Source organism: Bidens hawaiensis, unplaced genomic scaffold (genome assembly GCF_021521415.1).
Source record: "Bidens hawaiensis isolate Kalapana, Puna unplaced genomic scaffold, B.hawaiensis_p1.1 tig00001032_1, whole genome shotgun sequence".
Classification (NCBI taxonomy): domain Eukaryota; kingdom Viridiplantae; phylum Streptophyta; class Magnoliopsida; order Asterales; family Asteraceae; genus Bidens; species Bidens hawaiensis.
In genome coordinates, this window is record NW_027491060.1 from 2,004,175 (window position 1) to 2,017,824 (window position 13,650).

At 32.5% G+C, this 13,650-nt stretch overlaps 1 pseudogene across 1 annotated transcript; it reads right to left on the minus strand.

Annotated features, from left to right (window-relative positions):
• Positions 1–517: 517 nt before the first annotated feature.
• On the minus strand, positions 518–3,956 carry LOC143554943 (transport inhibitor response 1-like protein; annotated as a pseudogene). Its single transcript, XR_013139112.1, has 3 exons — positions 3,196–3,956; positions 2,445–2,954; positions 518–1,721 (listed from the first exon to the last, which is right to left on the minus strand). The product of XR_013139112.1 is annotated as a transport inhibitor response 1-like protein (transcript).
• Between the last annotated feature and the right edge of the window lie 9,694 nt (positions 3,957–13,650).

Below are 13,650 nucleotides of genomic sequence, written 5' to 3' on the forward strand. Positions count from 1 at the left end.
TGCCAAATTTATAACGAAATGTTCAATAAATGTTTAATTAATTTGACCAATCTCAGTTTTAAGTAAAGTATATGCCAACACACAGATAAAAGAATCACGTCTCAAAAGTGTATTTAAAACTTTACATATTAAATATTATTAAAAAAACAAATATGAGTACAATTAATTTTAATAATGTAATATTAAGAAAAACAGAAAGAACAACTAAGAGGGAAAAACATGCTGTGAAGGATGCGTTGGAGACCAACAAGTTGTGAAAGACGCGTTTGATGGTCAAACAGATCATCTAAGACGTGTTTTGTATGGGACATTTCTTAAAAATATTTATTTACAAAGACAAATAAAATCTCTTTATTAGTAGAACATTTTAGGAATTTTCCCTATTCATATTCACTGTATTGAAATCCTTGCATTTTAACACATTTATGAAGATACATGTTTCCATGATCTAAAAGCAACCCAAAATAATTAATCAACCAACTTAACTTTTACAGTTGTACAATGCACTAGATTTGACCACTTTTGATACAATACAAGCCCCACCAATTTCTGCCTTTTTCCAACTGATCATAAATTCAAGGGTTCATTTTTCATAATAATAATAAAAAAAAAAACAAGTATGTCAAAAAGGAGATGTGAATGAATCACTAGTTCTATTAAAATCTAACATCTAATACAACATGAAGCAAGATTCAAATCTTTTAGCTCCCAAATTAAAGAATACTATCATCAATTCATCATCATAGTCCACCCTTCTTAAACAAACTTCACAAACTCTCAATACCGAAACCGCTTTTCGATTGAATTAACAAATCAAGATCACATTTTTCCCCGTCCCAACATGAAAGATCGAATCTTTGTGACATGAAACACGACGAACCTGCATTTAGGCCCGACAAATCTTGAAACGATACAAATTATCAGTAGTATCAGAGCTACTGAAAAATTGTATAGTTTCAAAGAATCTTAACAAATTGGGGTGCATCGGGCCGTGGTCCATCGAGTGACCTATACATATAGAGTGTGTCTACAAAATCGCCCCTCTCTCCTCCTTCCTCCTCATCTTGACGAAAAACTTCGACCACTAGCTTCGGCAATCTTCTAGCAACCTCCAAACACCCTTGTCGAGTCACTCGACACGAAGACAACCAAACGAACCTCATATTGTAAAAATGGTGCAAACCTGCCTGTAAACCCGCATCCCCAAACGGGCTATCTCTGATCTCGAGCTTTTGCAAATTCGTGCACCCCTCTAGCACGGATTTAAGCCCGTTATCACTATCACCCGCAAATGCCACGGATAACGTTCGCACCAATTTACCATATTGACCAATGTAACTAAAGGCACGATCTGTGAGCAAACCGGACACAGCTAACTGAGTGAGTTTCTTGCAGTTTTTGACAATGGCTCCAAACCCCTCGTCCATGGGCTCACCAGTGGCTCGGTCGGGTCTATACCGGCCTATTATACAAAGACGAAACACCACAAGATCTGGGCAGTTTTTGGACATGGCTATAACCGCTGCATTAGTCATCTGTTGACAAAAGTAAAGAATGGATTGCAGTTTTCTACACCCTAGAGAAATTGCAAGAAGACCTGCTTCGGAAACAGGGCCCTCGGGGAGCTCGTGAGGGTCTACGGGAAATACACGAAGCTCGCGAAGATCTTTACATGTATCTGCTACTGCTTGAAGTCCTTCATCACAGATTGAATCAAGTGCCTATGAAAAGATATACAGTACAAATATATTTAGACATAAAGTTTGAATTTTTATTAAGAAAGTTATAAAACTTAAGACAAAAAAACTTGAAATTATGGCCATTATATATATTTAGGCCTAAAGTTAAAATTTTGTATCAAGAAAACAATGCAATTTACCTAAAAACCTGTAATTTATGAAACTAGTAGTATAAATATTTAGACCTAGAGTTAGAATGTAAATCAAGAAAGCTATGAACACTTGTATAAATATTTAGATGTTTAGTTTGAATTTGAATCAAGAAAGTTGAAAAAAAAAACCCTGTAATTTATGATGATTGTGTATATATTTAGACCTGAAGTTTGAACTTTTATCAAGAAAGTTATAAACTTTACACAAAAAACCTATAATTTGTGACAATTGTATAAATATTTAGACCTACAGTTTTAACTTGAATCAAGAAAGCTATGAAATTACCCATAAAACCTGTAATTTATGACGATTGTATAAACATTTGGACATAAAGTTTGTATTTGAATCAATAAAGCAATGAACTTGGACCCAAATTTACGACAAAAAAACCTGTAATTTATGACGATGATAAAAAATATTTAGACCTAAACATTGTACTTGAGTCAAAAATGATAAAACTTACACACAAAAAAAACCCTGTAATTTGTAACAATGGTATGAATATTAAGACCTAAAGTTTTAACTTTTTATCAAGAGAGTTGTAAAACTTACCCAAAAAACCTGTAATTTATGACAGTGGCGGATAACAGGCTTCAACTGGTCCGCATCAATATTCGCATAGCTAAGATTCAACGATGTGAGATTCGCACAAAGCGGATAAATATTCGGAAGATACTCAGGCGCAATTTCCCTAAACCCCGAGAGACACATGATCGATCTGCACGCAGCAAAAGCAGAAGCATAATCGGGTTCTTGATTATCATCCACCTGAACCATTTCAGCCAAGGGGCTAAACGAACCCGTACCCAAATGAGTCAACTGCGGTACTTTCAAAATCAACTGGTAAAGTTGCCCAATTGATTCAAACATATTCAACTTAAGCTTCTTTAGCAATGGCGATCGTGCCACTAGTCTCTCCAACGCCTCGAAATTAATATATGCTTCCACACAATCGAAACACAACGATTCCAAACTCGTTGCCCCCTCGGTTGGAAAACACATATCCAATCGACTTCATCGTCGGTCACATCGTCCTCAATCAGCTCTAGAACCCGAAGATTCCTAATTTTTTCACAATTAACAAATTTTAAACAAAACCCACAAATTATTCATCAAATTAAACCCGAAAACCGAATAAATTTCACAATTAACAAACTTTAAACAAAACCCACAAATTGTTCATCAAATTAAACCCGAAAACCGAATAAATTTCACAATTAACAAATTTTAAACAAAAGTACAAAACCCACAAATTGTTAATCAAATTAAACCCGAAACCCGAATAAATTACAGATCTAATTACCTGCATTTGCTAGCAATAACAGCAAGACCGCTAGTACCAAACCCATCACAGCAAACAAGCACAAGCTCCTTAAACCTCGGAAACGAGTGAGCAACAACCGCCAGGTCATCATCGGAAATCGACATACGTTTCAGATAGATCTTTTCCAGCGCACGATAAGCAGTGGCCATAGCAGACACCCATGGAGTGAAGTACGCACCCCAGTCAGCCGGCAACAGACTAAAATCAGCAAACCGCGGCTTACCCTTCAACGCCACGGACCGGAGTCGCTTGAACCGGTCCGTCACGCGGCGCGGAGCCACGGCGTAGCAGTTTCCGATGAACAGATCCGATCTGGTGTATGCTTCCGCACGGTACCAAGATTTAGACACCAGTGAGACTGAGCTCCGATCACGACGAGATTTCAAGAACACCAAGACGTTTTCGAGTACGTTCTCCAGAACTTGATCTGGGTATGCCGTGGAATAGTCTCCGGCGCCAGCGACTCCGCCGGAATTCGAGTTTCTCAGCTTTCCGGCGACTTCATCTTCAGACATTTTGGAAAAAGATTGAATCTTGATATCAAAGATGGAATCGAAGGGAATAATAATATAATAATTTAGGGTGTGTGACTGTGTGTTGTGTTGTGTTGTGTTGTGTTGAGTTGAACTAATAATAATAATAATAATAATAATAATACATCAGTGGGTGTTTGTTAATTGATATATCTGCAAAATCTTGTAATTGGGTAGACAGAGGGGGTCTATTATTTGGGGTTTTTGTCTTTTATATTGTTTGTTTGTTTGTACTGTTGGGTTGTACATTAATATTCATACATATATAATTGTTACCCTAAGTTGTTTATGCCAAAGGGACTTTCTTTGTATTGGTCAAACTTGTTTCTAAATATAAACTTTCATCATCAATTCATCACCTGTTTTTTCATTTTTTCCTTGTTTACTTTACCTTTTTTTATTACTATTTTAGATAATAATCTTATCCAAGTTTTAAATTAGTAAATTCACTTGTATCAATATTGATTTTGAGTTGAAAATTGATGAGATAGATATATCACTTGTTGTATTTCAGCTGATTTGACTTAACTTGTTCGTTGCCTCTTACAAATTAGCTTTTTTTTATTTGCATATCGGTAGTTTTGTATTGTATTAATTCGGGCTTTTTTTTTTTTAATATATTGAGATTATTGACTTTTATAAAAATAAATATTCATGGTCATTTAACAACTCGAGTAGAACGTTGAATACGAGCTAAGTTTCTAATTCAGATTGAAACTTGAGATTGAGCTAGCTTAGATCGTTTTGTTACTAGCTTGTTATTGAGTTATCGCATACTTAACTCGAACCAACTTGTTAAATGGCATTTAAAATGGATATATTAGTTATGGGGAGAATATTAAAATGCTTTGAAAAATCGTTGATTTGTTAGATATTTTAACCCTTTTTTACTGTTGCTTTAAATAGAATGTTATGTATAAATTTACTAGTTCATTTGCTTCTTTCTACATATATAGTTTTAAATGAATGATTATTATTTCTTTTTAGGATTAATAGTTTAATATAAAAATAAAAATATGAATAACTTTTTGGATAGAAAATAATATAATATTTTTGATTTTTTGATAAAGACTTTATGATAAAGTTATGAAAATGAGTGATAGTTGTGATTTAAATAATAATGTTAATATCACACTTAAAACTAAAAAGCAATCAGTTTTCATTATTGATAGGCTATCCACGATAGTCCCCGTATAAACAGTCACTTATATGTTAAACAATCATACGCGACATATAATACCGATAACTTTATACATGTCAGCTGGTTTATATATCTGATACGATACTATTTTATTGAGCATTTTGTAAGTTGAATAGATATAAAAAAACATGAATTTGTTGATGTGTTAATATACCTATAGTATTGTGATTTTTGATTATTTTGAGGGTTAAATTTTGAAATTTACCGTCTATTAATAGTTAGATCAAAATAAATATTTATGTTTCATAAAAAACAACCATATGTCAAGGAGAAGTATCCGTTTTCGTGGACCAGAGAGTACTTTTTGATAAATTAAATTTCCTTTTTATATGTGTGACTAATAGACTATATTAATTAAATCCATGATGACTATCAACATTTAAATGTGCAAGGAAATTGATGTGTTTGTTGAGAGGTCCTTGTGTCTATTCTATTGTTGGATGTGTGAAGTGACAACGAAGAGAAGATAATATAAATTAATATTATTAGTTGTATAAAAAAACATGTATATATTAACATTAAATTTAGTATTAATTTTAAACAAATTTACAAAAAAAAAAAAAAAAACTTTTTAGTAATTTATGTAGCAGGTAATAAAAGAGACATGAATATTCATTCATTAATTAACTATTTTAACACTCACTTTTCAATATCCAGAATTTAGACTATTTGAAGTGGCCTCATCATGTGAGGAAAGCGATCTCCAAGTATAACCTCCCCCTAATTCCCATTGTGAGCCAAGTTTTGCAATGGCTAAAGAGTTAGAAGAGAGAATGGAGCAATGCCTCGTTGTGTACACAACGAGAGTTGTAAGAATGGAGACAAAATGTAACGACTACAGGAGGTTTTGAGCCTTTTTATTAATACATCAATTTTTGTAAAATTTGCAAAACTTCTCATTACTAGCTGGGATACCACATGTCGCAAAACACTCCTATGTGCTTAGTTACCACTACACATGGTCTTAGATTCTTAGAATTCTCTCTTTAAAACCTTGAAGTTAATTCCTACAAAGATACACATAACCTAGTTATCTACTAATATGATATTTCGTCTCTTTAAATGGGAGGAGAAGGTTTAAAACTTAACAAATACAAGGTTAGGTAGATTTTATGTGAAAATTTTTATATTCAAAAAATATTACGAATATAAAAGTCTGGCAAATGGCCAAACGAACCATAAAAAAGCACCTTCATAACCGAAGAACTCAAACCTCGAGACCATGTCTCACTGTTGCACATGCAAGAAACTATCAAGTATAATCATGGTTGATGGTACGGTCAAGCTATTAAGTGCCAAATAACAAGATCACGATCGATGTCATGGTCCAACCATGGATAGGATGTCTTGCTCAATAACATATTTTAGATACAATCTCGAATGACAACACACAATAATTGAATAATGTTAAAGCGAACCAAGCACTCAAGTATAATAACAATGAATAGTTTAAAAAAACAAACACGAACACTAATTGAAATATAAAAAAATAACTAAAATTTGTAAAAAAAAGGTTTATTTTTCTGATAAAGTTGGAATAAATAATACGAACGTATTATTGGTTTTATATAGTATGAGCTTAAGCTTTTTCGCTTTTTGCTCAAAATCTCTCACAATATCTTTACCAAACATGTCCATAATTGTAACAACTTATAGAAAATGGTTAAATACCTATTGTCACAAGCATTGTCAAAAGAAAAGCAACTTCAATCATCTTAAAATTGATGCTAATACAAAACTAGGAAGACGTTTAACTTCTATTTAGATCCTAAAATATTTAAACGACTTTAGTTCTTTATAGAGAACTAGCTTGAGACCTATGTACTATACGAATTTTTCAATAAAAATTAACAAATAATAATCAAGCAGTAAAAAGTTATAGAAATCTTAACATAAGGATAACGTAGATGAGTTGAGACAAAAACCAATATGAACGATGAAGAATTAGACAGAGAATAGTGATTGACGATGGATAAATGAAGCACGACGATTGAAAAATAACCTATGTCATGGGATTCACATTAACGGTGAGAGTTACTCTTAAGAAAGAGCACCATTTTTAATGGTGAAACATAAATAGCAAGTGGACTAGTTCTCGAAATAAAAAAGATTTACTTAGGTTGTGTGTTGTGGTATGCAATTAAAGCGCAATACCAGTCATATCACCCGCCATACCACAACACCACAACCCTTATTCAGGCAACAAAGTAGCTCCCCCACTCATGCACGATGGTTATAAGCACACTATCACAATAAAAGTGGGGCTATCCCCACTAATTTTTTTTAAATAAATCTATTTAAGCTTAATCATCTCACAACGCTTAAATTAATATATGATTAGTTATTACACCACTACCTACATAACCATGACATGGCGTGATAAATAGCTATTGCTAATAATCTCACAATACACAGTCTAACGAGAAAAATCCCAAAAGTGTTTATTTTAATTATTGTTGACAACAAAATACCTGTTTGACCCAACCCCCCCCCCCCCCCCCCCACCCCCCCCCCCCCCCGAAAATGTTTGACAGGCCAATGGTATTTTAATAAACATTTTTAAAAAGCGTTAGTCAAACGAGCATTTTGTTGAAATCATCATGTCCAATTAAAATTTTGAGGATTTTCCTTTTTACTAATGGGGAGGACAATGATCTTGGGGATGATCAAATAATATTCCCTTAGCAAGTTATGAAGGCATTATTGTGACTAAAGGAAACATTCCTTCATATTATTGAACAAAGTAAAAATCAAATTTGTATGCTTCGGTTTCTCACCTTGTATGATAGTCATTTGTCTAGGAAAATATCTAACTTTGCATGATATAAACATGCCAAGTGAAATATGGCCTACTCTTCCCATTAAAAACTTGTGAACTAAGTTGGTAAGGTTTGGAGTACACATTAAAACAAACTGGTTTCAAACCCTAAATCGGTTTAGGTTGAAACCGATTCTTTTGCCCGCCTTTAGTTTAGAAAACATGAGTATAGTAGTCTAAATGTCTAATAAAACATATATGATATCGACAATCCTAAAACATAAACTTCATATCCAAATTGTTATTTTGATAATCATGAAAACTTCAATTGAAGAAGACTAAACTCATAATAAAACATTCTATAATTTCCATGCATCAATGAATAACCAATTCTTCCAGTAAACATAATAATCTACGTGATTACAAATTCTTCCATTGAGCATAAGATTAGAAATATTAAGAATCATACGTAATAATTTTTTTCTTTTATTAATCTAGACATCAAAGATTGAACATTTCAAATTTACATTAATAAACATAAGAAAAACACATAGTCTTGTGTTTGCTTTACTCATCACCCACAAGACTATGAAGTGTTATTTGCTTTACTCATCACCCACATATATTTTTAATTCAAACATCTGCATTCGAATTTTTTAATGATGAATGCGAAAGACAGAGAAAACATTTAATTATTAGTAATGTATTTTCCGTATGAGAATAAGCTAAAATCTTTAGACTTGTAGAACTAGAAGGGTCGGGGGAGAGGTGTTTACTCAAATGTTGCATGTACAGCATGAATGTGCAAATGGTACATGTACTAAAGGGCTGTTTGGTAGAGTATGAATCTGACCCAGTAAGAGGTAAACGCCTGAATCGGTCAGATTCAAAGTGTTTGGTTCAAACCTTGAGTCTGATTCGGTCATATTTTTTCCTCTGAATGGTTATGCATGAAATGGAAGCTGAATGAGAACAGATGGTTGTTGAATGGAATCAAGGCCAAATTACCCTCCATAGTTCATCCCATAGTCACATAAATCGAAATACAACAACGAATTTCGATCTGGAACGTCAGTACCAAATCGCGATTTAAATCAAGAAACTGGCGCTCCATAATCTTGATTGATTCATACTGGATGCTATTGGGATCTTGAACCACATGATTTCAAAACACGTCCGCCGATCAATTGAAACATCGAACCGGAATTTGGCTTAGATTAAACCCGAACCCTGTTTTGTAAAATTGACGAAACGGACACTAGTTATGTGAGTGGTAGAATGTAGAGACAAACTTGGTGAATAATTGGGACGTGAAGAGATATGGAGGTTCTCCGGTGGAGATCTGATGCCGGTGTCAACAGTGTCAGAGATTTGGAGTTTGGTCGTTGTATTGATTGAAAAAAATGGGTCTTATATGTATAAATAATAAATAGTTAATTTAAAAATATTTTAACTTTAAAATATATAATAGTTATAGATTTTAATTTACAGTTTTTTGTTTAAACACTTACAAGTTTTTTTATTAATGAATATAAATCTAGTATGTTTAAAATCTTTTAGAACTTTTAATTGAGATTAATACAAAATCTACGTAACGGGGTAAAATACTAATTTTGCACAGTAATTCATATGTCAAACTATACAGATACATTTCATTCAACTCTTACTAGTTCAAATCATCTTACTCATCATGCCTATTACCCATTCAGCACTTACTAATTCAGAGTTATGTCAAACAACCCCTAAGTTTTTGAGAAAATCGAAATTGCGAGTTTTGGGATCAGTAGCAAGCCGAACCTTTTTAGTACCGGTACCAAGCTTTTGGGAAATTCGGGATCAGTTCCGACCTTTTGAAAATATAATTATAAATGTTAATAATAATAATAATAATGAAGTTTATAATAATCTACCTATCTAATAAAAAAATGGATTTTAAATCAACTAACTTTTTTTTAATTCAACCAGGAGTCTTGAAAGTGCCACGTGGCAAATTGCAATTATTTCTTAATTAAATTTGATTTATTCAAATTCAAAATATCAATACACTAATTGAACTTCCAGATCGCAGTTCAGTTATACAAACAAATTCAAATCCAGATCTCACTTTCTTATTATTCAGAGATATTCAAGAGGTATGAAACTCAAAGATTCTAACCCTAGCAATCATTAAACAGGTAACTATCAAACCTTCTTAATCTTACTCACATATTTTATCATCTCACTTAAACCTTCTTAACTATCAACCCTAGCAAGTGCTGACGCTAATAAATCTCCCTTTTGTTGATGTAGACTGATCAAAGAAGGATGGTAACCCTACTTTTTTAGTGGCATTCTGTTTATTGTTTGATATTATGTTATTAGTAAAATTAATTTTGGATGGAATGTTGGGAAATTTGCTAATATGATACACATTTTTTGTGGTTAAAAATATATAAATATAAATAACTTGATGTGTTATGGATTTGGTGACCGTTTTAGTGTGTCATTTTCTTTATTATTTGATATTAAGTTATTAGAAAAATAAAATTGTTGATAGGATGTTGTGAATCTTGCTAATATGATTTGCATTTTATGTGGTTGAAAACATAATAATTATAAATAATTTAAGTCATTTGTGTTGCAGGGATCTGATGGTTTGATTTTTTCAAATAAATATGGTGAAGGAAATAGGTATAGAATAGATGAAGTGATTGTCAAAGGTAGTTATGATGTTGTGTGTTCTGCATATGATACATACATTAGATTACCAAAATCAGCTTATGAATCCTCTTCATATCAATGAGGTTTGTTATCAAATTGAGTTTTGTAATGTTATTTAACCAATGCTTAAATCTCCAGCTTATTATTTATTTTTTGGATCAGATAATATCAAGGCTTTAGATGTAGGGCTGGAGAAGGAAACACAATTGCTAAGTAGCTGGACGTGTCACGGACTATACTCAGCCAATTTTTTGTATTGACTTTGTATCATGAAGTTATAATTGACTACAACTTGTAGGTTTTGAGTGAGTGTTTAGAATTAGATAAGACGTGTATGTCTACTCAAGTGAAATTAATATGTAATTGTAAATGAAACAATGTTAAATATAATATGTATTTAAATATTATAATTTATAAGTTATTCTTAATTTCAAAATATTGGTACCCAGACCCGTGTAGTACATGGGTTATAACCTAGTGTTAAATAAGTGAATTGAGTCTATCTTATTTTGAGATCTCACTTCCATGAAGTATATGTGAACGTGTTTTATCCATACAATGTCTTAGTATCGTTAACCAATCACAATTATATTCTTACACTACTCAGGACATATATACTAGAACTGTTATAACAAAATATTGAAAGATAAACAAACTCATATAATTAATTCAGTAATCACCTGTCACACGGTAGTAACTATTAAGTGAGAGTTATCTGTGTCGTGTTTTGACCTAGTATCATCTTACCTTCAATTTCATGCTGACCTCTTCAACACTTTTTCTTGGTAAATTTATTAACAATTAGTGATGTTTGTGAGGATAAATAGATTATATCTTATGATCTTGTATTATAACTTAACTTCAAATCTTTTGTTCTGATTTAATAAAATTAAGTTATGTTCATGAATCATGATAACACAAACATTTATATGTTATTTAATAACAAAATCACAAAAGGGACAGGGTGTTGCTATCAAAACAAGTGAAAGTAAGTAACTAATTAAATAATAATTAAACGAAATGATACCTAAAAATCAAAGAGGTTATTTATTTTCATAAAATGCCGAATAAGTTGGATCAGTTAAAAACGAGGGAAATAGCTTGGTCAATAACTGTCATCCTTACTTGTAGGAGTTATTTACTTGTAGAACCTCCAAACATAATTAACTACTGGTCACTATTACCCCCCACGTATTATCTCACTTGTGGTACAGTCCTCTTAGTTATGTTGTTTGGTAAAAAAAGTTTTATAGTTATTAAGAGCAACTGATAAATCGGGTGTTTTTTTACTATATTTCGAAAACTTGATTTTCCAAATTAACACAGTTTGCTGGACAGGTTCAATCGACAATCTAAAAAGTTGGTTTAACAATAAAAGGAAGAATAAAACAACAATTGTTCTGATATGGTTTTTTGAAAATGTGACAAATTTATAGCACTCAATATTAGCTTATTTATCTGTTTTAAAGGAATGTTTGGTTTAAAAAAAAACTTGTTTAGTGAAACTGATTATTAAATATAATTTAAGCATAACTATCTATCGTTACAATTTTCATAGATTCTTAATTTGGTTATGTGAATCACAATAAACAATCTCTATTATAATAAAACAAAAGGTTTTAGGACACGTGTTGTCTTTATAATCAGCCTATGCTTTAATTTTTCACTTTATATTATGTTGACACGTGTTATGCCTATGCTTCAAGCATTTTGACGGTTAGTTTTTAGGAAGAGAAGTTGTGCAGCGGTTGGTTTCTTGTGACCAGATAAATCGAATCCACGATCGTATAGATAAACCGACATCGTTACGTACCTCCCTTCAATTGATAATGATCGCTCACGCCTCTCACCATTTATTAACTTTTCAGGTGGATTGTATCTACCCAAAATGCATGGTTGTCACGACAGACCTTCATAAGGTTGTTGATATCTATCTTATGTGCACCTTACAACTATCCAACTTCTGTTACTTCATACTTCAGTGCCTCAAATGTCTCCAGCATTGGAGATGATAAGGTTTGATTTCTTCAATGCTTCTTATATTTTATTTTTAAAATGCCTACGGTTATCTTAAACCCGTGATGAACATCATTTGCTCGGATTTGTTTGTTCTTTTAGAGTTTGTTTTATGTCACTTCTCTGAAGATTCAATTTTTGGTTCAGGGTATTAACAGTTATGGACAAACAGGTCAAATTCCAGTTGGGAAAGATGGAATAATATTGTTTGTGTTTCTTGAATCAGTAAGGTTAAGGTAGCATTAATTTGGTCTTTTCTTAATTCTTCAATAGTTTAATATTTTGTGGTCAACTGAAACATATTTTGGATAGGATAATGATGGTTCTGTGAAGCTTTGGGAGATTACTAGAGGTGTTGGGATTGAGAAATATGGACGGTACCAATTGTCATCAATTTGTTGATCACTTAAAACATGTTTTGGATAGGATAACGACACAAACCGGTTATGAAATTTGCGGGTTTGGGTTTGGGTTTGGTATAAACGTGTTTGGGTCAGTTTCAGATAAAACCCATGAATCCATTTAGCAATAAACGGGTGTGTTCGGGTCAACCAAGTTGGTTCGCGAGTTTAACCCCATTTAGTATTTGTTTTATTAAAATGTGTTTTATGTAATAAACTAAAGTGGTTTGGTATCTTATGCAACATTTAAAACTAAAAAGGAAATTGACGAAAGACTTGTAATTAAAATGTTATTGTTTTATATAATACTTAATAATCTGTTGTAAAAGTGTAACTGTTAAGTATCTATACGTTAAAACAATAAAAAAAATAAGAATTTTCTGGTCCACACGCAAGGTTTGTATTCTTTGGTTCACGGTTTAGAAACCTTGGTTTGATGGTTTGGTTCTTGGTTTGGAACCAGCCATGTGAACTGAGCTTACGGTTGCCCTTTATAAATTGTTTACTGTAATTATAATATAATAGTGGAGCAAATTTTTGAACAAAATGACTTTAAAGGTAATATTTACTTAAGATACACTTTGGGTGAATGATGACCCGATTAACTCTTTCATTTTAGGCTACTTTTAAGAAATCTCATTCAACCAGTTTCTCCAGGAAATGAGCTTTTTCAGTGCTGGTGAAGAAACACTAAGTGACCCCGGGCAGATTACAGATAATCTGGGGGTTAAGTAGATGTTTTCCACGAGGGTTAGGTCCGGCAAAGATGGTTCTTCTGATAACCTGCAAAACAGATACCGTGAGCTCGTCACTGAGAAGGGGGGG